Source organism: Melopsittacus undulatus, chromosome 6 (assembly GCF_012275295.1).
Source record: "Melopsittacus undulatus isolate bMelUnd1 chromosome 6, bMelUnd1.mat.Z, whole genome shotgun sequence".
In the NCBI taxonomy this organism is placed as follows: domain Eukaryota; kingdom Metazoa; phylum Chordata; class Aves; order Psittaciformes; family Psittaculidae; genus Melopsittacus; species Melopsittacus undulatus.
Window position 1 is genome coordinate 39,725 of NC_047532.1, and position 21,840 is coordinate 61,564.

The window sequence follows — 21,840 nt, forward strand, 5'->3', positions numbered from 1 at the left end:
GTCTCCTTTTCAAATGGTGGTTAGTTTATGTGGCCATGTTGGCTTATTTAGACAGTGTTTCTGTTCCTTCCCTGCACAGATGGATGTAGTGACCTTTTCTGAGCAAATACTCTTTGTTTTCCATTAGCAAAATGATGCTGTTTGTGATAACTGAGTGGGGGGGGAGTGGATAAATCCCAAACTCCCCTGAGACCCTGTTAGATACTTGTGATGAACTGTGTGGGTTTTCCTCTTCTGTTGAGAGCTCCCTAAGGAGGACTTGTTAGAAGTAATCTTTGGAGAATTAAGTATGCAAATAAGTAACCTTTGGAGAACTGGCACAAAACCCTCTACATCTGGAATCAGTGAGTGTCTGGGCCAGAGAGCTTGGGTGAGTGGATCAGTGCAGAAGCCTGGTGATGACGATAGATTGCGCACGCAGTGAGCATAACTCCCCTGAGGGTATAGGGGTGGGCTGTATGACACACATATAGGGCACTTATGCCAAGCTGATTACGATTTCATATGTAATATTTTCTCCAGAAAATCCTGCCTGTAATTCGTACCGTTGTTTTGCTCCTTACATTTCCAGAGAGCAATAGATGAAAATGAACATAATATTCGTATTGGTGTTCATTATACTACAGTTAGCACAGCACAAATGGTCAAAGACAATAAAAAGTCAGTATTGGATTGGTGGAAAAATTAGGTGATGATTTTGTCTTCTGTTGAAAGGGTTGGTTTTGTTTGGTTTTGTTTTTTTGGGGGGTTTTGTGTGTGTGTGTGTGTATTTGGGGTTGTTTTGTTTTGCTTTTTTGGTTTTGTTTTTTTTTTTTGGATGGGGACCAAGATTTTCATCAGATTGTTGATATTCCTCTTGTGTTTAGGCAGTGCTGAAAATGTGAAGCTCTTCAGAAACCGATTTTAATTCAAAATGAAACTATTGTCTCTGAAAGCATTAGCTCAAGAGCAAACAAACTTAGTCAAAATAATGTGACACTTCTTCTTTTTCCACTTCTGTTAAAACCTAAATTAAGGCTCTGTCTCCTCAGTGACCTCTTGCTTTTCAGGCACTTACAGCCTCAGTTCCCTGCCTAACTATTCCACATTACAAGTTATGACTGAAATCGTTACTTTTGCAGTAAAATGTTCTTGAAAACCAAGTGTCTTACCTGACTGCTATGTCCAGGGAAGCATGAAAATGGTAGTAATGAAAAGATTTGCTTTGTATTCTTTACATTTACACTTTCAAATTCCAATTACAAAAATGGACGCTGGTAAAATATAAACAAACATCAAGTTATCTGCAGTGTCTTGTACAACCTCAGTGACAAATGACTTTTGAAAAACATAATTTCACAAGCCTCGCAAGATTTACTCAGTGTGAAAGAGTAAATACTGAGTTAAGTGCTTGTGGTGCAGAAGAGTAGACCTGCTTCTAAAAAGGCTTGCCTTTGCTTCTCCATTTGCTCATCCACATGTATCTTACCGGAACTGGAGCAGCAACCATAGGACAGAAGGATATGATTGGAGAAACTTGAGAAGTAGCAGATAGGCAGTACAATTTAGGCAAAATCTCAACTTCCTTTTGCCTGTCCCTTCCTTGGACTTAGTGATGTGTAAGTTAATGGGGATTGCCAGGTATTCTTTTGGATCTCTAAATGTGTGTTGGCTTGGATCACTGAGTTGTTTTGTTTTTTTTCCTTCTGTCTTTACCCATCCTGAGGTGACTAAGACCTTGTTCCTGCAATTGGCAGGCTTTCTCAAACTGCAATATGATGCACCCACCGGAAGCCTTCTGTAGTTGAGTGGCATTTGCAACATAGTTTGTGCCTGCAGGATTCCCGTTTGCTTTTTTTGATACATGCAAAGCCATCATGTGGGCACACTTGTCATCTAGGGGTGCTCACAGGCTGTACTCAAGATGGTAGCACTTTGCACATGCTGGGACAAGTGAGTTTGCTTTTCACAAGATTTTTGTCTAGTTTATCTGAAGGACATATCATATATATATAATTATGGGAAAGCATGGAATTATGGTGAAACAACATTGTTTTCTTGCACTATTTCTAGTAATGCAGGAATGAAATATCAGGAGTGAACGCATTGAAGAGCTAATGCCAACAGCTAGCAATAGAGGAAAGATGAGAACAGAGTAGTAAGAGCGAAGACAAGGAGCCAAGTTTAGGCACAGTGTGTGACTGGGCAGGAATGCATTCAGACACTTCTGGAGCAGAAACTACAATGCAGCATAATGTTATAGTGAAATAAAACTCTGGATGGTGCAAGTAATGGATTTTTCAGGCTAGAGGCCAAACTTAAGCATCGTGTATGTGTGAAAGCTCATTTTGAGTTGATGTGCAAAGTTCTGATGATCTGAAGAATGTCCTGTTCAGTTACATACCCTATGGCTGTTGCAAGCACTTGGTACAAAACTCAAATAGTTATCTTTTGAAAATAAGTTCAGTTTCAAAATGGATGTGCTGTTCAGTTTTTAAAATGACAAAACGCTTCCATTTGCCCCCCTACCCACCTTCCCTCCTGCTTGAAAGTATTTATCAAGTCTGGTCAAATTTGTGGGTTCTTGTTGTGGGGTACATTAGAGGGCAGAAAAAGGACTTCTGTTTTTATGTAAAATCACTAAATGAATAGTTCACCATATTTATACCAAATTGGTTTTGTGTATATACAGTTTGCCCACAGAAAATTTGGTGATACATTGTAATTAAATCATCAAACACTTCATCAGAATAGTTTAGTTTAAAAAAGGAAGTGTTTCACAAAAAAACTTGATGATGTTGAACTTGTACTAGTTTGGATTTCCCATTTGAAACATCTAAAAATTCCTCTCTCAGGAGATTGCATTGGTCACTTCAACATGAAAAAGGTTTGTGATGACTGCGAGTTTAAATTTACTTTCCCTTTCTTTAAGCATGTGTCTTCATGGGCAAAATTAGTGTAATTATATGCATCTACAGAAGCTAAGAGTATTCTGTCATACGACTGTAGCATTCGAGGAACTATATATGTGCACTTGTCTGTTCAGTTTTTTAATGTGGGGCAAGAATTTCTGGTTATGTAACTAATGAAGTTCACATTAAGATTTCCAAACTAGTTCCTTTCTATGTAGTGCTTTAGGGGCCGAGAGGCTTTTGCAGCTTCTTGCTCTTTCCAGGCTTGTTACAGCTGCTCTGGGATTTTCTGTGTTTTCTTAGTAGAGAGTGTATGTTGCAACCGTGGCAGCAGTGTGAACTCAGGCTAATGATGTTCATGTATTAATATTTTTGACACACTGAGAAAGGCAAGGAAGGGAAGCAAAAGGTTTAATAGGTTCAGAAGTGTTGAGGCATTTCCTGTTACTGCACTGAAGAGAGCTCTGAGACTGTCTTGGGGATGGGGAGGAAGTGCAGCATGACATTGTAACAGAAAAGGGTCGTACTTATCAAAGAGCTGCTTTCTTTAATATAGAGCCATATAACTATGAGGCTTCTCGTCTCCTAATGTTTGTCTCAGACCAGGAAACTGCATATAATGGGAAGGTGTGATGCAGCAGCTTTGCTGTGATGATTGTTTTCATCTCCATTTGCAGTAACCCAGCTGAGAGACTGTAATAACATCAGAATATTGTTATAAGCACAGGAGCTTTCACCTGGAACACTTAAACTCTGTACTCTGTCTTTATATTGGCAAAGCAGCCTCTTGAAACTGTTTTCCTTTCCAGATGCCTTACTTGGTATTTATAATATTTAGTGCCGTTTGGGCACATTTTTGTTTTTAGCCCTGACAAAAAAATAATTTGGCCTCTTTGGGATTGGTAGCCTGTGGCTATGTTGTCACCCTCTTGGAAATGTGTGGAGATGGGGAAAATACTGCATCTATGTTATCTAGCTGGGTTCAGGTCGGTATTTTAAGGAGCTTGAAAGAGGGACATAGTCTGTTGATTTTGTGTGTGTGGAATTTGGAAGATGGCAATATTTCTTTCGCTATGAAATGTGATTCATTAAAATACTTCTCAAAGTTGTTATTTTCCCTGTAACAGTGATGGGAAGGAGCTTACTTCCCATGTACAGTAAAGAGGGATCAAACCAGTAAGTACTATCAAAACAAACTGAAATAAATTAGAAGAAAAATAACTTCTTAGTAGCCTGGATTTTCATGTCAGAGGGGTTAACAGGGTGTTGAACAAAGTAAATTGCTGCTATGAGATGGAATGAGGATTCTGGGTGCCTAGCTTTGGCTCCAGTATAATTTAGTTTCTTATGCAGCAAAAGAATTTTGACTCCCTTTTCTTGTAAAAGAAAATACTGCTCGGCTACAGCAGAAAAAGGGATTGCTGAGCAATCTTCAATCAGTGTACTGTTTGTGATGAAGTACGTACTGTATTGATGCTTTGTAGGTTTGAAGGTATACGTGTCCTATGGAGATGTCCTTGTAGTATATTCAGATAACCTTTTTTCTTGGGGGGAGAGGAGTTCTTGATTTAATACTACATGGTTTTAAAATGTCATATGCACCGTGTGTTAAGTGGTTGAACTGTAGGTTGCTTTGCGTTAGTATTAAGCAGGATTAATTTTCTTTATGAAAATAAAAGACCAAATTTAAAATTCATTTTAGTACATTTCTCAACCTGGTCTCCACTTAAACTATGGGTTTTGTAAAATAAATAATTTAATTTGAAGTGACGTTAATTATGTGCAAACCATGCACCTTGCTGTTGTGAACAGGTATGCATCACGCACCTCTGAGATGAATTTCTACAGAGCATTGGTGGAAATATACAAACATTTAAAAGTTAAATATAAACAGATGCAGATGAAAGCTAATCACAGATGTCCCCATCTGTCAAATATCTATGTACTTAACTTTATGCACATGTGTATTAACAATGAAGTTAACTGGATTATGTATGGGAAATTGAGCACATATGCTGAGGCCCATTTGTGCAATTTCTTTCTCACTAAGGATGTGAAAATGAATATTAATAAACTCTGCAGAAGAGTCTTGCAAAGATGTCTGTATGTAGGCAGGTGCTTAATTTTCAAGGTCTACGGAGTCAAAGTATTTGTGTCTATAAAATGTAAACATGTGCAGAAGGCTTGGCAGAATCAGCCCATGTGTCTAAGCAGGTGTATTTATAGTATCAAACCACACTGGTTTACCCAGAATAAAGACGTTATTTGAGTGACTTTTCAAGCTGAAAAAGCTCTGGGAATTTGGAAAGGCAATGAAGTTCCAAGTATTATTAAAAGAAAAATAGTCTTGTACCAGCTTCTTGTTAATTTTAATTGTATTACACATCAAATGAACTAAACTCATCACTGGCTGTAAATCCATAGGGTGTTTATTTTCACTCATATTTTCTCCCATGAAATGTATTATTAGTACATGATATTTGAGTCTTTGCTTATTGCAGACAAGTCCTTTTTTCATTCAGCAATAATTTCATATTCAAACAGTGTATACATTAGCAACGTGATGTAATTCTTCAGTTTATTTATGTTTGAAAGGCTAGTGTTTTCCAAACCACAATTTAAGAGTGCAACCTAGCAAGGCAAATTGCAGGTTCCCAAGTGAGTTGAGTTGTGTAAATTATCAGCTTGCATTGACATGCAAAGGAAAGTTCTAAGCTGTCATAAGTTATGTGTTGTGAGGCGAGACAAGAGAAGGGTAACAAGCAAATCAAGTCAAAAAGGAATTTTCCCAGCAGGAATTCCCTACAGAGCAGGTAAAATTACAAGACTTGTTTAAAACACTGCAGAGAGAATGGGAGAAACAGATTGTAGTTATTTATCCTCATAGTTTTTCCTTCATTCGAAGAAGAAATTCCATAAGCTTTCTATTTCAGGGGATGATAGTGGCACTTAGGTCCCTGCCATCAATTGGGTGCTCTGTTGCTGTATCTCATCAAGAGCAATTCAGCTCCTTTTTGCCAATGCAGGCAACACTGTGCATATAAAGATCTCCAGCAGAGGTGCTACTATTTTACGAAGGATTTTTGTGAAAGCAGTATGTGAGTATTTCTACAAAAGCACCTTTCCTAGATAGGCAAAAACATTTTTTGTATTAGGACTCCTCACTATGAATATTAATTGTACCCTGGAAAGTACTGGGACCAGTCCAACCTTTTTAAGGCATAGTTGTGCTTGTGAGAGGTACCATCATCTTAGATAAGCATAAATAAGCTTGCAGTCATTAGTGCATGTTGGCAGTATAGAAAAGGGATGACTTGAATGGTATGTTGTTAATGCTCGGTGGTAGGCTGATTAGTAGCTTCAGGGATTTCTAACCATGACTATCTTAGAGCCTTTACTAATTTCTCAGCCTTACTTTGCTTAGAGAGCCTTGGAAAAACTTCAGAAAGGTGCATGTGGACGCAGCCCCTATGTCTGCACAGCAGTATCCAGGCCTTTGGAGAGTGAAGTAAAGGGTTAGTGATAATCCCAGATTTAAATGCATAAAACAGATGATCCTGCACCTAGCATACGAATGTGACCTGTAACAAAGTATGGGCAGTGAGAACCACACTGCTTAGATGGGAAAACTTGGCTAGTCCAGTTCTTAATTTGTACATGTTGCTTTTGACTTTGTGGATGCTGAAAGTTCAGTTTATGTATTGGGGCAGATGTTCAGTGAGTTTATCTTACTGTATGTGACAGAAGAATTCTTTCATATTCTTCTTGTCTAGCAAACCAATTCTTTAAGTGTGGTGTCAGCAGCCTGCAGATGGCTTCCATCAAATTACAGGCATTCTAGAATTGTTTTAGAAGCCTCCTGTAAAACATGTATATTCCACTGTGGTTTTCTTTAATGGAAGTAGCATAGAGGTAGCACCTTTTGCTAAGCTGCAAAATAAAATCTTCTTGTCTGGGTACCCTTTAGCATATTCAGAAATAGGTACACTCAAAATAGGTATGGAGATGTAGTAGAATAGCATCATTTGAAGCTTATTTGAACCAGCAAATTCAACTGTAAAAAAAAAAAAATCAATACTGTGAAGTCAGTTTTAAACACAAACAGGGCAAAGGGGCAAAGAAAATAAACCAGAAATATTAGGGAGGAGGAGAAGGGGCGGACTTAGCAAAATATTTTAAGTCATGTGAAGTAATAGCTGGCAGCAGTACATGAGAGTGCCTCAGCGCAAAGAAGCGAACATGTTCTTCCCCGAGGAGCACCTAGACACTGCTAAGCTGCGTGCATTACAAGTGTTATTTGGAAATATATGTGAGCTCTCATGTTGCTCAGTGAAGTTGCTGTTTTATTGGAATACACTGAAAGTTAGTTCTGTGTCTGCTAAAGTCAAAGAAAGGATGTGTGCTGACTTAAAATGGCATCAATGTTTTTCTGAGTCATTTCAACAGTGGTTGATTACAAGCGAGTAATGATGATATTTGCTGTGGATTGAAGTAAAGATTTTGGAAAGGTTTGGGATGCTTTTTAAAACCTTGCTATTAAATAATTAATCTTTAGACCCATGGGACTAAGCACAGTCCTGAAGGATGGGAATGGGCAAGTTTTGATGAATGCTGAAATTATAGGCTAGTGTGGGTAGTGCAGGAGTAGGTTCACCTATACTCTATAGGAAAAAAGTATTGGTGAACGACTGGTAATGGAGTACCCCTTGGTCCTTTGATAGGCAATCAGCCTTTAGATTTCTGTATGGGGAACTATAATACAGTAAGCTGGGGTGGATGTTTTAACTGTGCTAAATCTCACTAAAAGCTTGTGTGGGTGCACCCGAAGCACATGAAGTGTGGCCACACAGTTGCTATGAGTATCCTGCAGGAATGCTCATCCTGATCAGCTAGAATAACTTGCTGGTCCTAGCTGCTACTTGCTGAGTAGACACAGTCCAAGTAGCCCCAGAAGCTGCTTCCCCACTAGTGTCTTTAAAATTAAGCAAAGTGTCATTTTGCTTGTTTGGGGTTGTAATTTACCTTTTGAAGTCATCTTTTAAATGTATAACTTTGAGGATTCTCCTAGCTTTGCTTTTCTTTCTGCCACTGCGTTTCAGATTCCTGCCATGTGCTCATAGCCACTTTATTGTTGTTTTAACCAAATGAATGCATGGCTTTATGCATATGCCTTTGTATTAAAATATTTGGGATGCACAGCATCCCTAATTACTAACTTTGCTTCATCTTCCTTCATCTTATATCTCTTGGTAATTACATTTTGAGATGGGATATGTTAATCCCTTTGTTGAGATCAGCCATATGCTCTTTTCCTCTGATTATAATTACTTTCTTTTTATAAATCACTATGGTAGTATTGCATGTGCATTAGTGAGGGTATTTGCACTTTGGCTGGCAGGGAAAATATTACAGGTGTGAACTGTGCTCTGTAATAATCTTCACAAGAGAGATCTGATTTTTTTGACAGTTTTTCATCAAAACTGTACTCTTACTGAAGTTGAAATGATGGAGGAAATGGATTATTCCAACAAAATCTGATAGGAAACATGTTGAAATGTCAAATTTTGACAATTGAGTAATTTTCTCTTGACTTTAAATTGTAATACCAGCTATAGGTATACTTATTACCATATGCACATATAATTTACATTTAAGCTTGTGTTCATGTTGTTCTCATCTCTTTCCCTGCTCTAAGGCAAGGTTAACTAAAACAGGCAGATGTTGCTCAAACTATTCTTAAACCTGAAGCAGCTGGGCTTGTTCAGCCTGCTCAAGAGAATGTATGGGGAGACCTTATAGCATCCTTTCGGTACCTGAAAGGGGCCTAAAAGAGGGGTTTTTGACATGGGTGTGTAGTGATAGGACAAGGGGTAAATATCTAAACTGAAGGAAGGTAAATTTACGTTAGATACTAGGAAGAAATTCTTTACAATGAGGGTGGTAGGGAACAGATTGCCCAGAGAAGCTGTGACTGCCCCATCCCTGGCAGTGTCCAAAGCCAGGTTGGATGGGGCTTTGAGCAGCCTGCTCTAGTGGAAGGTGTCCCTGCCTGTGGCAGGGGTTGGAACTGGATTATTCTTAAGGTCTGTTTGATTTCATAGCAGTCTATAAATCTTTTGACAGCAGTGAGGACATGAGAGGCTTCATGACTAAGTGAAGAGTTCTTTCACAAACCTTGCTGTGTTTGCACACGTATAGCTTTCCCATAGGCAGCTTCACAAAAAAGGGAATTGATATCTGAGCAAGCAAACAATGACCCTTGTGAATGCTTGTACTAGTATGCTCTTAGTTACATCAATGTTTGTGAGTTCTCCTCACAGTATTTTCCCAGTGCCAGCCAGGAAAGATGCTGTGAAATGTAAATTGTAGTGACAGTAATTTGTTTTAAACGTTTGTAATAAGTCTCATTAACCAGAAGTCAGAATAAGTGTATTTGTCGCACAGTATTAAGATGAAAACTGCAGTGAGAAGCTGCTTTCCAGTGAGTTTGGATTAGGGCCCATATGGGGTATAATATAGCAGAAAAACATTTTGCTTCTGGCAAAATCCAGTGGAAACGTTGTCCACACAAGCCTGGTGGAACTGTTTTTGTGAAGTGGAAATAGCTGATCTTCAAAAAGTGCTATTTAATTGGAAAAGCTGCTCCCCACAATATATCAAAAGAAGGGATGTCTGCTTTCTCTCCGTGGTGTGCCTGGTTAGATCTCCTGCCAAAAACCCCACAGCTTTCAAGTTCAAATTATGAGCTGTCCCCATGCTGTGGCAGTGTTGTTGTACACAAGGAAGCTGTCCTTTAAAACTCATATGAACCTGACTGCATGGTCAGATGAACCCAAGCAGTTTGGTTGCCACAGTTTGACAGGCAGCTAACCCATGCACCGCAGCTGAGCTGCACTAAGTGACTGCTCCAGAGCTCTGCGCTCACCTCACTTCTGCAGCAGTGCTTTCAGCTTCCACATCTTATTTTCTTGCTGGAGTGGGCTGTGGGGTCAGGTCCCATCTGCCTGGTCACGTGTGGCTCTGTGGACAAGCCCTAAAATACCCTGTGATGTGTGAGGGCAGTTCTAACCATCCTGCTTGTCCACCTTGTGTGACTGAAGGGCCTTCACGTGTGAAGATTGCTGCAGCCTCCAGTGGTTTTATCCTTACCATGTGCCTTTGAGATGTGGCAGTGCAGTTGTCCTCATCTGCAGGTGACAGTCAATGCACAGTGAGCTTGTGTGAGCAGTGAAAACAAATCTGAGCCCTAAATTCCCTTTGTTCCTCTCAGATCAAACAATAAAGGCTTAGTAAGTAAGATTTGCATGACAGCATAAGGTATAAATAACTTCAGAGAAGTCCTTCTGATGGTTGGATTCATCTTACCTAGCAATTTAAAAGATGTTGAGCCTGAACAGATGAGTATCTCTCCTTTCCTAGTGGAGGGCAATCCATCCACCTGCTTTGGGATGTAGTGAGGTCTTATCCCCAGTCTGCTGGAGGGGCCTGGTTTTCTTCATTGACTTTGAAGTGGAACTAAATGAATGGGTTGGATTACACACCTGACTTCTGGACTGCTACACTGAAGTAAGATGAACATCACCCCAAATTATTTGCCGCAGAATAGCTGTGATAAAGCAGCTGCACATCATGCATTAACAGGTAGCCATGCTTTTTCTCTCACCTGAATAAGAGATCACTTGCCACTTATTCCTAAGCAAGCGGAAAGGTCTCTGGCATACTGAAATGTCAATAAAAAAGGTGCTTTTTAATTTTGAAGGGCTGGTGTTCTGTGGGTTTTGTTGAATACTGTGCTGAATCGTTGAGCTGACAGGGACATGACATTGTATGGTGATTGAATGACTGGCACCCACCTTACCCTGTCTGGATCATGATGAAATATCAGTTCGATTTATTGTGAGGAGCCTGAGATCTAGTCTGTATGTGAGCAGGCCAGGGGATTTCTCAAAGCATGAGGTTACTTTTTCCTTTGATAAATCAAGTGTTTGGCAATAAAGGCACTACCCTGCCAAAGGAAGCTAGTAAGAATGATGACCCTGCATTTGGGAATTGTTTCCATGTTGCTCTGAATGGATACACAAACAGTTCCTTATGTGGGTCTGTGATCCTTCTATTTGTTGTGGTCTTTGCTGTTGGAAGATGCAGTATCTCTGGGGAAGTGGTAGGAAGCCACTGCAGACCTTCAGGTGAGGTATCTTCAGGTGAGGAGCAGTGTATGAGAATTTATGGAGCATAATCTTTGTAATATTTTATACTTCTCAAGTGCTACAGATAATTATAGTCTCCAGATCTACAGTTAAATTATTATCCTGATCAGAAATTTAATTGCTCTCACTTGTCTTGTTCTGTATGCGCTTTTGGCAGGATGACAGCACTTTCCATCACTGTTTCTCCATCCATTGACTGATACAAAATGTGTCTTTAAAATCAGAGGAAAAAATATTAGTGGGGGGTCTGTTGCCTGATAAAGTGCTTTGTTGCTCTTCTCTGATCTGATGGTAGAACAAAGTGTGTTTTAAATATTTAATATTGTTCTTAGAACAATTTGTGAATCTTAAAGCTGCAATTTCAAACCTAAGGTGAAAGTGAGTTTGATCAGTATTCAGATCTCAGATGTCTTTTGATATTTTCCTTTCCTTTTGCATTTCAGCACAGATTTATAGTTTATAGCAAAGTCATTGGAAGCAAGACAGACAGCATATTTTCTACTGTAAAAGGAAGAATGTTGCTTCACTAGGAATTTTTATTTTCCATACAATTAATTGTCTTAGCTCAACAGTTATGATCTTGCTGAAGCAGAGGAAAAAAAAGAAACCCTCCACCAAAACAACACCCAAATAAACCAGAAAAAAAGGTCTTTGAACTTTTAATATATTCGTGTTTTGAAACTGCTGAGGAATTTAGATCAGAAGCTGTTTAAAGTAGCAAGACTGCATGTATCAAAACTGCTTGTGGTGGGATTGAATAGAGGTGGAAAGATGTGGATGTTAATTTATGGATTGAAAAGTCTGAGCTTTTTTGTTTCTAAGGTAGATGAGCCATATGTTTTGCTATAAACATGTTTAATTCCAGTAGTGAAAATGATTGTTACTGTTTTGGTGTTTATTTACACAAACATACAACAGAAAGCAGGTGAAATGAAACCAGGATGTATTGTAGAGTCTTTTAAAACAACAGTGTGGAATGCTGAGAGGAAATTTTAGCCATGAGTGCCTTCAAACAGCAGGTTGAACCAATTATTTTAACTGTAGGTGAAGTAAAGCTAGGTAGAGATAAATATTTAAAAACATCTATTATTATTACATCCAAAACATAGAAGTATCTTCAGCTCCATAGGTTTAAAAGGGGTAGTTATTCTCCAGCAATGTGCTTGAAAAGTGAGCCTCCAAATTGGGGTTTCTAAATGGCAGTCTTCCTGCATTGCCTGTGGAGGAATTAAGCTGCAAGTTCGAATGTGGAAGTGTTCTTGCTGCCTCCTTTGGAAACTTCATAGAGTAGTTTTCCTTCAGGAAAACTAATTCATTGCTTGCTTCTAAGTAATGCACAGACACCCCAGTTTGCCAAGCTTTGAATGAGTTGAGGTAAGTGATTAAAGTGTTGTGGCTCAATGTCCTGATTGGGAACAAATCCTCTGCCTATTGGCAGGGCTAGTTAACCCCATGCTATATGAGCTGTACGGTGCCTGGCATCCAGTCTGGGTCTCTTAAAGCAGACTGGGCACAGCTGCTGGGTTGCATCACATGGTATCTTGAAACAAGATTTGGGGTACAAAGCACACTTTTTAGGTACTGGGAATATTTGCATAAGAATAGGCTTTTTGATTTGTCTTCTGAAAAGTTCACAGACTCATGGTCTGAAAGTGAGAGTTGAATTTTTCTTTGCATCATAATCATCTCCATTACCAGCAGTTGTGCCACTGCAGAGAAAGGTACTGTAAATTAAATTTAATTCATAATAACTATAAGTCACACAAGAGGAAGATGAATTCACATGACTGGGAAGGTGCTGAAGTTCGCAGACATCTTAATTTTCCAGAGCAGTGTTAGGCCTGGGAATCTTTCTCTGTAATGTATTTCAGCATGGATGCCCTCTGAATTAACTGAAACATTTCTAGCCTGGTGGTGGCCTTTTTACTGCTGCTTATAATTTGCCCAGCTGTAATGCTTTGCTGCTGTTTTCACAGCCTCAGTGATCACTTCTGCCTTTACACGTTTCCCACTTTGTTCTAAGAAAGAAATAACTGACATAGAACCAGCTTTCTCTGTAGTCCAGTGCTTTACTACAGTGACTGGGCCAGTCCAGCCTGTTCATCCCTTCACCTGGATTTACAAACTCCTTTGGGTAATTTATCCCTTCTGACACTTTCTGATGTCTAAATTGGCTTTTCCAAGGGAAGCACTTCTCATTTGTGGCTGACAGAGAGATCTCTTGTTGTCAGCATGGATTTTCTCCAGCTATTTCTCCTGTTGGTTCTTCTCTGCTCAGTCCTGACTTACACTGGTTTTCAACTCTCTGTGCAGCAACTTTTCTCCCTAGAGAATCTTCTTCCATCTCTGGTAATGCTTCATCTGTCTTCCTTCCTTTGCCTATCCTTGTCTCCTTCCCAGGTTTACTTTAAGTTTCTCATTCTTTCTTCCTTTTTCAATCCTTTGCCCTTTTCTATATTGCTAACCTGTGGATAACAGTGTCACTGGGTGCACATGCTTTCTAATCCCATTCCTGACTGCAAAAGCCTTCAAAGCAGAATTGTGGAGTGGCTTTCTAATTTGTATTTTCTCAAGCTAGATTTTTCTAATGTTAGTATGAACAGTGGAAAAGTCTTCCTGACAATGTGGACTTCTGTCAGGGCTTTTTGGTCTCATATACTTGCTTTTTAAGCTGTGAGTTTAGAAGGGAATTTTCTGCCTAATGGAGCTCTTCTTTTGAATTTGGAACTGTCAGGGGTTTTGATTAAAACCTAAACTTAGACTCAAGCAGAAGAAAGGTAATAATGACTACTTTGGGGTCCTTGCTGTTGAAACAGAAGCTTGAACTCTTGGGTGCATGAAGAAAAGAATACTAGAAACCTGTTATAAACTTTAAAAAAATATATGTAGTCATAGGAATCCTGTAGTTGAACGATTTTAGTTTCAACATTCTCATGAAACTGGGGGAAGCATCGTGAGACTGGCAACTGCAATAGCATCTTAGGGTTTTCTACCGTTAGGCTGGCCTTATAATGTTGTGCTAATAAAGGTTATATCTTATGTGTATCTAGTTTCCAACTCATGGTGTAAGTTCATCACTGCTGGAGTGATGGATAGTCTAACCTAGGTGACACTGACAATAGTAGTGGTGAAAGTGTCAGTGAGATTTTCATTGTGGGCTGTGTTAGTATTGGTGTGGCTCATGGTTAGTGGATTTCTGTCCCATATGTTGCTCTTTTCTCTAGCTAAATTAAAGCCACAAGGGAAATAACTGCTAATACAATTAAATAGCTGCAATCATAGCTGTAGATGATACAGTAGATTAACCTAAAGAGGTAAGTTTATTATCTCCTTAGCATTAAGACTTGCTGATTTCAGAATGGGAGTAATCAGAATATAAGCATTTTTTTTCTGTGTCCATTGCTTTACTGTAAGGAAGAAGACACAGGACTAAATAGGACAACTTATCTTCTTGTCATTGTTGTGCTTTGATTTCCTGAAGTTACACAGTCACAGTGTTTGTCTTCACTGATGTAGCTGTTTTGACAGTAAGCTCCATAGGAAAAATCAGTTCCTCACTGATGGTGCATATGAGGTTCAGAGCTGTGATGTCTTCAAGTCCTTTGGAACTAAAGTAAACCTGAAATTGTTCTTAGTTAACTTCAGAAATGCGAGAAATGCTCATTACTGTCTAGATTCCATCAGTAGGCATGAGGAGAGTGAGGGACCTCCACTGTATAGCCCATCTCAAGGATTTTAAGGCTTTTATCACTATCTTAGTGTGAGGCATGTTTTAACAGAGATGATCATGGCCTCAGCCAGCTGCAGAGGGCCTGCAGGTAATGAAGTGAATCTCTCCTTACCTTAGTGTGAAAAATAGATCCAATGGAAATTTCTAAATCTCAATATCTGTTTTTTCTGCGCTCTGAATTCTGCAAAATGCTGAAATGTGCCTGACACCTTAAGAAATGCCAGTACAGCATTGTGGTTACTGAACTGAGCCAATTAAGCTTTGCTTTTGTTCTGTTTTGCTTTGATTTCCCTAACAGCTTTTTGTCCAAAAGAAAATAGGCTATTTCCATATCTCTTCATCTCTGTACACATATGTGACAAGCCCCTCTGTATGGATAGGTGAGAAAAGATATGCATAATTCAGGAGACATTTTCAAAATCCTCTTATTTTTGTTGCTATGTTTGGTGTTGGGTTTTTTTTTTGGTTGTTGGGGGTTTGTAGGTGTTGTTTTGTTTTGGGGTTTTTTTTGTTTTCTCCACTTATAAGTATTTAAACTATTAAAATGGAAGTAATAATTATTTGTCTTTTTGTCAAGTGAAAGTTGTGTGCAAGTGAGATACCTAAAATTGAAAATAATCCTTTTTTATTTTACTCTGTTTTGAAAGTTATTCCTCAAGCTTTTACACTTTACTTTGATTTCTTTGTAAGTGGGAGGCAACAATAGAAAGAACTCCTTAGTAAACCTAATAAAAATTAAAATTAGTAGGGCCTTTCCCCTCATCAGATTCCCTTTGGTTTACACTGTTCTTAAAAAAAAAAAAAAAACCCAAAAAAGGAACAATAATAATAAAAAGCAGAAGTTGAGAAGAAAACTTTTCTGTCCTTCATATTTTTATTCTTTCATATTTTCCTTGCCTGGATAACATATGAACAAATAAGGAGAAAGAATAAGAGGTTGAGGTTGCAAAGAAGTGTGCTAGTGCTGCTTATCTTGTGTTTGTGTTTTAGAAGAGCTGTGCCTTGGTAAAGAGCAGGTGATGATGATTCTTGCAAGGCTTTACTGTTAGAATTCCTGACATGACAGAAAGACATGGGCCTTGGAAACTAAGTTATTTTTATAATAAAAATACGAACTTAGAAAATATTTTCTTTTATATATGTATATGTATGTGTATTTATGATAAATACAATACTCCTGTGAAGTTTTGAAAGAACATTGGCTGTCCAATCCAGAACACTTCACACAACATGAAAAACCAGGGGAAGATGTTGATAAGGAGGAAAGAAGAACAAAGGAGGAAAGGAGAATTGTACATGTTTAAAGAGGCTTTGAGTTTAACCTCTTGTCTGTTTTCCCACTGAGGGAATAGGAATGACTTCATTTTTCCTCTGTTGTCCTCCATGGGGATTTCTAACCTTGACTACGTCCTGCTGATGAGGACTCTTTAACTTCCATTGGTGGCTGCTCCATTTGCCTAACTCCTCTTCTTACTGTGTGAAACAATGCAGTAACTGTATTTGACCTAAATTTCCCCTGATACTGCTTAAGTTCACTACTTCCTCCACTGTCCTCATTAATTTAGGGGAATAATTGGTACTTGCTCTTTTTATAACATCCCTTTATGTACTTGAAGATAGTTCTGTGTCACTCTCCACAATTTTCTCTGTGACATACAAATATGAATGCAAAGGGAAGCATTTCACAGGCTGGATCTGTCAAGAAAATAGAGCAACTCTTCAGGGAGAAGGGGGATAAACCATGAGAAATAGTGTAGTAACTGAGGCTGGGAGGGGCCTGGAGGACAGTGTCTTGTCTAATCCACTCTGGTTAAAATGAAGTTGTTATGCACTCTCCTCGTCTCCACGAGACTCCAGCTGCTTGATCTCCAGCTGGTTGTAGGTGCAGTTGTTTCCATGTAGCTATCTAAGGAACTCCCTGCTGTGCTTTCCTAGATAATCTGGGCAGGGAGGGTTGCATTTGGGGTTTTTTTGTGCATAGGTTTTTGATGTACCTCATTTAATCAAGCTGTTTTAGAGAGAGGTGTGTATTTTTCTGGTTCTCACTTCCAGCCTTCTGTTGAAACTGAATGTAGTTCTCAATACTTTCAAGCCTAGCAATCTGTCTATCATTTTTGTGTCCTTTACATTTTCAAGGTTATCTCTGACAGAAGAATGGATAGAAACTCCTAAAAATATATATGAAAGCTGTGGTTATCTTTTATGTTTATACGGTTCCTGGAAGACAGGGAGGCGCAGAGCTGCCTACCCTCATGGATTCTAAAGTGGGACACAGATCTGATCCTCACGTGACTGTGCCGTGATGTGGTTTGGTAGCTGTCAAAATCGTGTAAAATAGTGTGTGTTGGTTTTTAGATAGGTACTATCAAAAGCACAGACATACCTTGCCTACATTTTCAACCTTTCTGCAAGTGGAATTAAAAACCCATTTCAAACTACAGGGAGTATTTAGTCTAGAAACATAAGGCTGTTTATATTGTCATTATCATAAATGGTGTGATTGTTCCAGTTCCCTAGGTAGAGGAAATATTATCATGTTATTCCAGAGTGTGATCTGGCACTGACTTAGTGTTTTGTCACCTCAAAGGTATCATTAGTGGGTAATCATTTTCGGAAATTATTCCACTGCTCATTTCTATAGCCTGCTAGCCTTTCTGGTGAGTTTGCTTAGCTTTTTTGTTAGTGGTATCTTTTAGTGCTTGAATATGATGGATGCTGTACTGAAAACATTTGAATGCGTTTTGGTGATGGAGAGAGGCCAATGCCTTTTCACCCCCTCAAAGCAATTCGAATAGAGTGAGACCTGTTTGTATATTTCTTTTACAGCCATTTCCCATCTCTGTTTTAGAGGTATAATGTATTTTAGTGCTTTGATGGTGGGAGAAGCTCGAATTTCTTTGTCAGAGCAGTAATCTTGAGCAATAGCATAGAATACTTTCAAAATTTTGTGGGTCTCAAAGTGCTTAAATTAAATGGGACAAAGCTCACTTAATGCTCTGTTGCATGCTGAGGGTTTATCTGTACTCCTCTCAGTTCACTGATTCAGTTCACTGCTCAGCGGGTCAGAAATAGAGAGGTCACATATTGTAAGCTGTAGAGCTGAAAGACTGGTCTTAGGCGAGCTGCAGAACTTACTGTGTTACCTAACTTAACTGCTGGTATTACCTGGTGAGTAGATTAAAACTTGTTTTGAGGTGCACATATGAAATTCCCTCACAGCAGAACAGCCAGTGCTTTGTGCTGAGACCTGTTACTGAGTATCTTTGATTTAATGAGTTACTGCAGGCTAGCTGACAGCAACAACTAACCCCCAGGATGTGTGTACTTCATACACGTTTGCCACAGGTACTCATGCAAGGATATACTGGGGTTCAGATCACGCACTTTGACTCCTGGGAGACTTAGCTGCTCCACCCTTATCTGTAGGTCTGTAATCAGAATTTCAGGAGCAGAATATGGGCATTTTGCCCTGTCCTTTGATTCTATTAGGCTGTCTGTTAGTGTGGTAATTACTAGCAGGGTAAATACTCCAAACATGTTGCCCTCTTCTAGCTGGTAGGTGTGATTCCCTTGTGCTTCAATGGTATGGTTGCCTCCTAATATGCCTGGATTAAACAGGAGTTCAGGCAATGAGAGGTTAACTGATGGTAATTTTGGATAATATTTTTCTTTTGTGGTTGTATGTTCCAGAGTAACTTAAATTTATAGGCTGAAATATGTAGGGTTTGTACGTTTTTTGTAAGCCACACCCTGCCAAGTACTTCCAAAAAGGCAGAAAGTCTTTACAGGGATGCTGACATAGCTGCCTATACAGATTTATCTCTCTGCCCAGTAAAACTGACAGTCATCTTCATATGAAGTATATCTTAAAGGCATAGTCTATAATATTCCTATATTGAAAAAATTGTTTGTAGTCTATTTCTAGACATGGAAGACTGATCCCACAAACATATTAACAGGAATTCAGCTAATTACATGGCTTGGCACTCTTTCTGTTTCAAGGCTATCTAAATAAGGTACTGTGAAGTAATCTAGCTGACTAATGAGCTGGCCTGTCAGCCAGTCTATAGTAGCAGTCCCTCTTGTGTCTTACTGTGTGAGCCAGTAGTGTAACAGGTAACCACACAACTCACCAAGGAAAAATGACTGCTGTAAAATCATGCTGTGCATCTTACGTGGTGCATCCCCGTCCTCAAGAGGTAGAGGTTTCTGTTGCTTGGGAATCTTCCATACCCTCACCAGCTCTTGATTCCCTTCGTGTGTTTTTGCCATGTGCATTTTTGTTTTGTCCTACTGTTATAGGTAGTACTGATACAAGTACATTTGCATAGAAGTTTGCTTGTTGACAGATGCCTTCATGATATCTTTTCTTCATCACATCTCTGGAACAGTTTTGCAGCTGAGGGTTGTCACAGGAATTGAAGTCTGATGTGCATTTTCAGGCAGTTTTGCTGTAGACTTGATGCCACTTTGTATATGCACAGAAAGGCTGTTTGTTTTTTCTTCTTTCCATGAAGCTTTTCTTACATATCTTGAGGCCTGACTGCATCTTTCCCAGTGATGACTAGGGGAAAGATTATGACATCCTTTAATACACAGAAATAATTTGGCTCAGTTTCTTTGTCTTAGGCTTTGACAGTTTTTGTTTTGCCTGATTAGGTACTGATCCTGAGAGGAACAGCAGGAAATGTGGCAATTCTGCATGTTTTGATGAGATTTAACCATTTATAGCCCACTGATTTCCTGACTTCCTAAGATACAGGAAGGAATTCCTAAGTTATATGAGGTTTAGTATGCTAAGCTTGCTCTTTTCCTGGCTTGACCGCTGACTCTCTGAGTAACTGCAGCAAGCTCACTGCACTTTTTCAGTTTGTAAGTTTGGTTTAGAGAAACTTTTATTAGATGTCATTTTTTATGTTTGATGCCTTTTTTCATTTGGATTTGCTGCCTGCTGCTCCGCTTCAAAGAATGAAGTGGTGGAAAAAGTTGGCCACAGACCTCTTCTGAAACTCAAACGTATGAGATATGTCAGCTTTAAAAGCAACTGCGCTTAGCAGTTCATCACGCAGGGTGTAGCACAGTAGGGAGTTCCAGTTGGGTATCAACATCTGGAGGACTGTGTAGTTGTAATAAAACAGAAGTGAAGCCATATCACTGATGGGCATGCTAACCAGGGTTTTGGTGTGGTTCAGAGCATCAGCCAATCATCAACTTGGTCATCAATTTGATGTGTGTGAGCACAAAAATGACTGACTGCAAGCAGTATTTCACAGTGGCTAAACTTGTGCAGGTAGAGCAAGTATTGACTCCAGACACCAAATGGTAGAAAAACAGAGCATGCTCCTAACTTGGCTTTGGTTTCAGCTCATTCCAAGTACAGATGGTTAGAATGAGCCAAAATACACGGGGCAGGGAGGTTTAGGGTTTCTGTTTACATGCTATCTAAATTGTTTCTTTCTAATATTCTCCTTCTGGTTGCAATTTTTTCCCTTTCAGACCTGAGCTCAGGTTTTGCTGCTGTTCCTTTGCCTGGAGGCTTGTTGTCTCTGCTGGTCTTATGCTGTTGCAGTATTCAATGACAAATTCATCTGTTAAAATGATTTATTACCCCAGCTCAGTGGGCAGCGGCAGTGATCACTGAACAGACAGGCTTGTCAGTTTGCTGCACAGATATCTTTATGGTCTCTAACAGGTGCTGTGGGATGGGGAGCAGTGGATGTGTATTTGTGATTGCAAAAGAAAATATCTCCAGGAGCAAGGGGTAAGACAAAGGAGCAGGCAAATGTAAAGGAGGGAAAGCAAAGGAAAAGCATTTAATTTTTCCATGTTATGAGACATACAAACTAATGGGATGAACTTAATTGCTAGCTCACAACTTGGCTTGTGTTGACTAACTTACTGTTCAGGTCACTGTGTTTCTGCTTGCTTTTCAACATGAGCTGTGTTTTCTTCATGTACTGAGGAGAAAATGAAAGCCAACAAAAAAACCAGACTAACCAGCAGCAGTCACTGTGAAAGGTACTGAGGGTTGCAGCTTGGAGCTTATTTGGCTTGGGCTTCCCTGCTCTTCCCTACTCATCACTTCTATAGGGACAATGGAAGCATCATTAGAATTAGTTTGTACTGGTTCTGATATGGAGAATGAAAAGCTAATGCTAATACTTAGCTTTACTTCACACTCTGTTGTGGTGCAGTACCGACATCTGAAGCAGAGATTCCTCTGTTTGCCTGATAAAGATATTTCACTGGTTTTGCCATCCATTCTGTTACTGTGATCAAACATTTCTTTCCTGATCTGTGTCCTCTGTGCTGTCCTGACAAAGTACCTGCTGTTATTTCCTGAAATTCACTTTGAGGAGTAAACTTTGTGCCCTTGGTTATTTTGGTGGAGTTAAGAGGGTGTCAGCTTTTTTTGCTTCAAGGTTTCCTCTGTGCTTTTGTTCTGTGTTCTTGCTCCATTTATTTTTTTCTGGCTCAGGTTTTATTAAACTAAGTGCTTGAAAATGGATTTTTAATTAAAACCTGAGCAATTCCTGCAACAGGAGAATTTTTCTTGCAAAACCCTTTACGTTGTCACAGGCTAATTCATGCTATAAAAATTAACATTAGACATAAGTTGAGGTGTCTCTGAGAAGCCTGTTTGGGCAAATCTATTGGAAAACAGATTGATAGATGCAACACTGGGGTGGAATTAATTTTTTTTTTTTCTGTGAAAAAAAAACCACAACCAAACAAGAAGCAGCACATCATCATCTTCCAAATGAAATAGAATGAAAAATCATGTCTTTGTTTCTCTGGGTGGGTACTTCATGTGTGGGTTCATGTTTTAACATTGAGTTTCAGGGGGTACTGGGCTGGCACACTGAGTTGTTCCACAAGAGTCATGTGTTCAGCATTTCCGAAAGTGAGATGGTATTTCTTCACTCAGATTTCAACTGATGGCAAATATAAGTGAAACACTGGAAGTAAATGAGTGCCACAGTCAGTGTGGAAAGATTAATTGACTTGATCT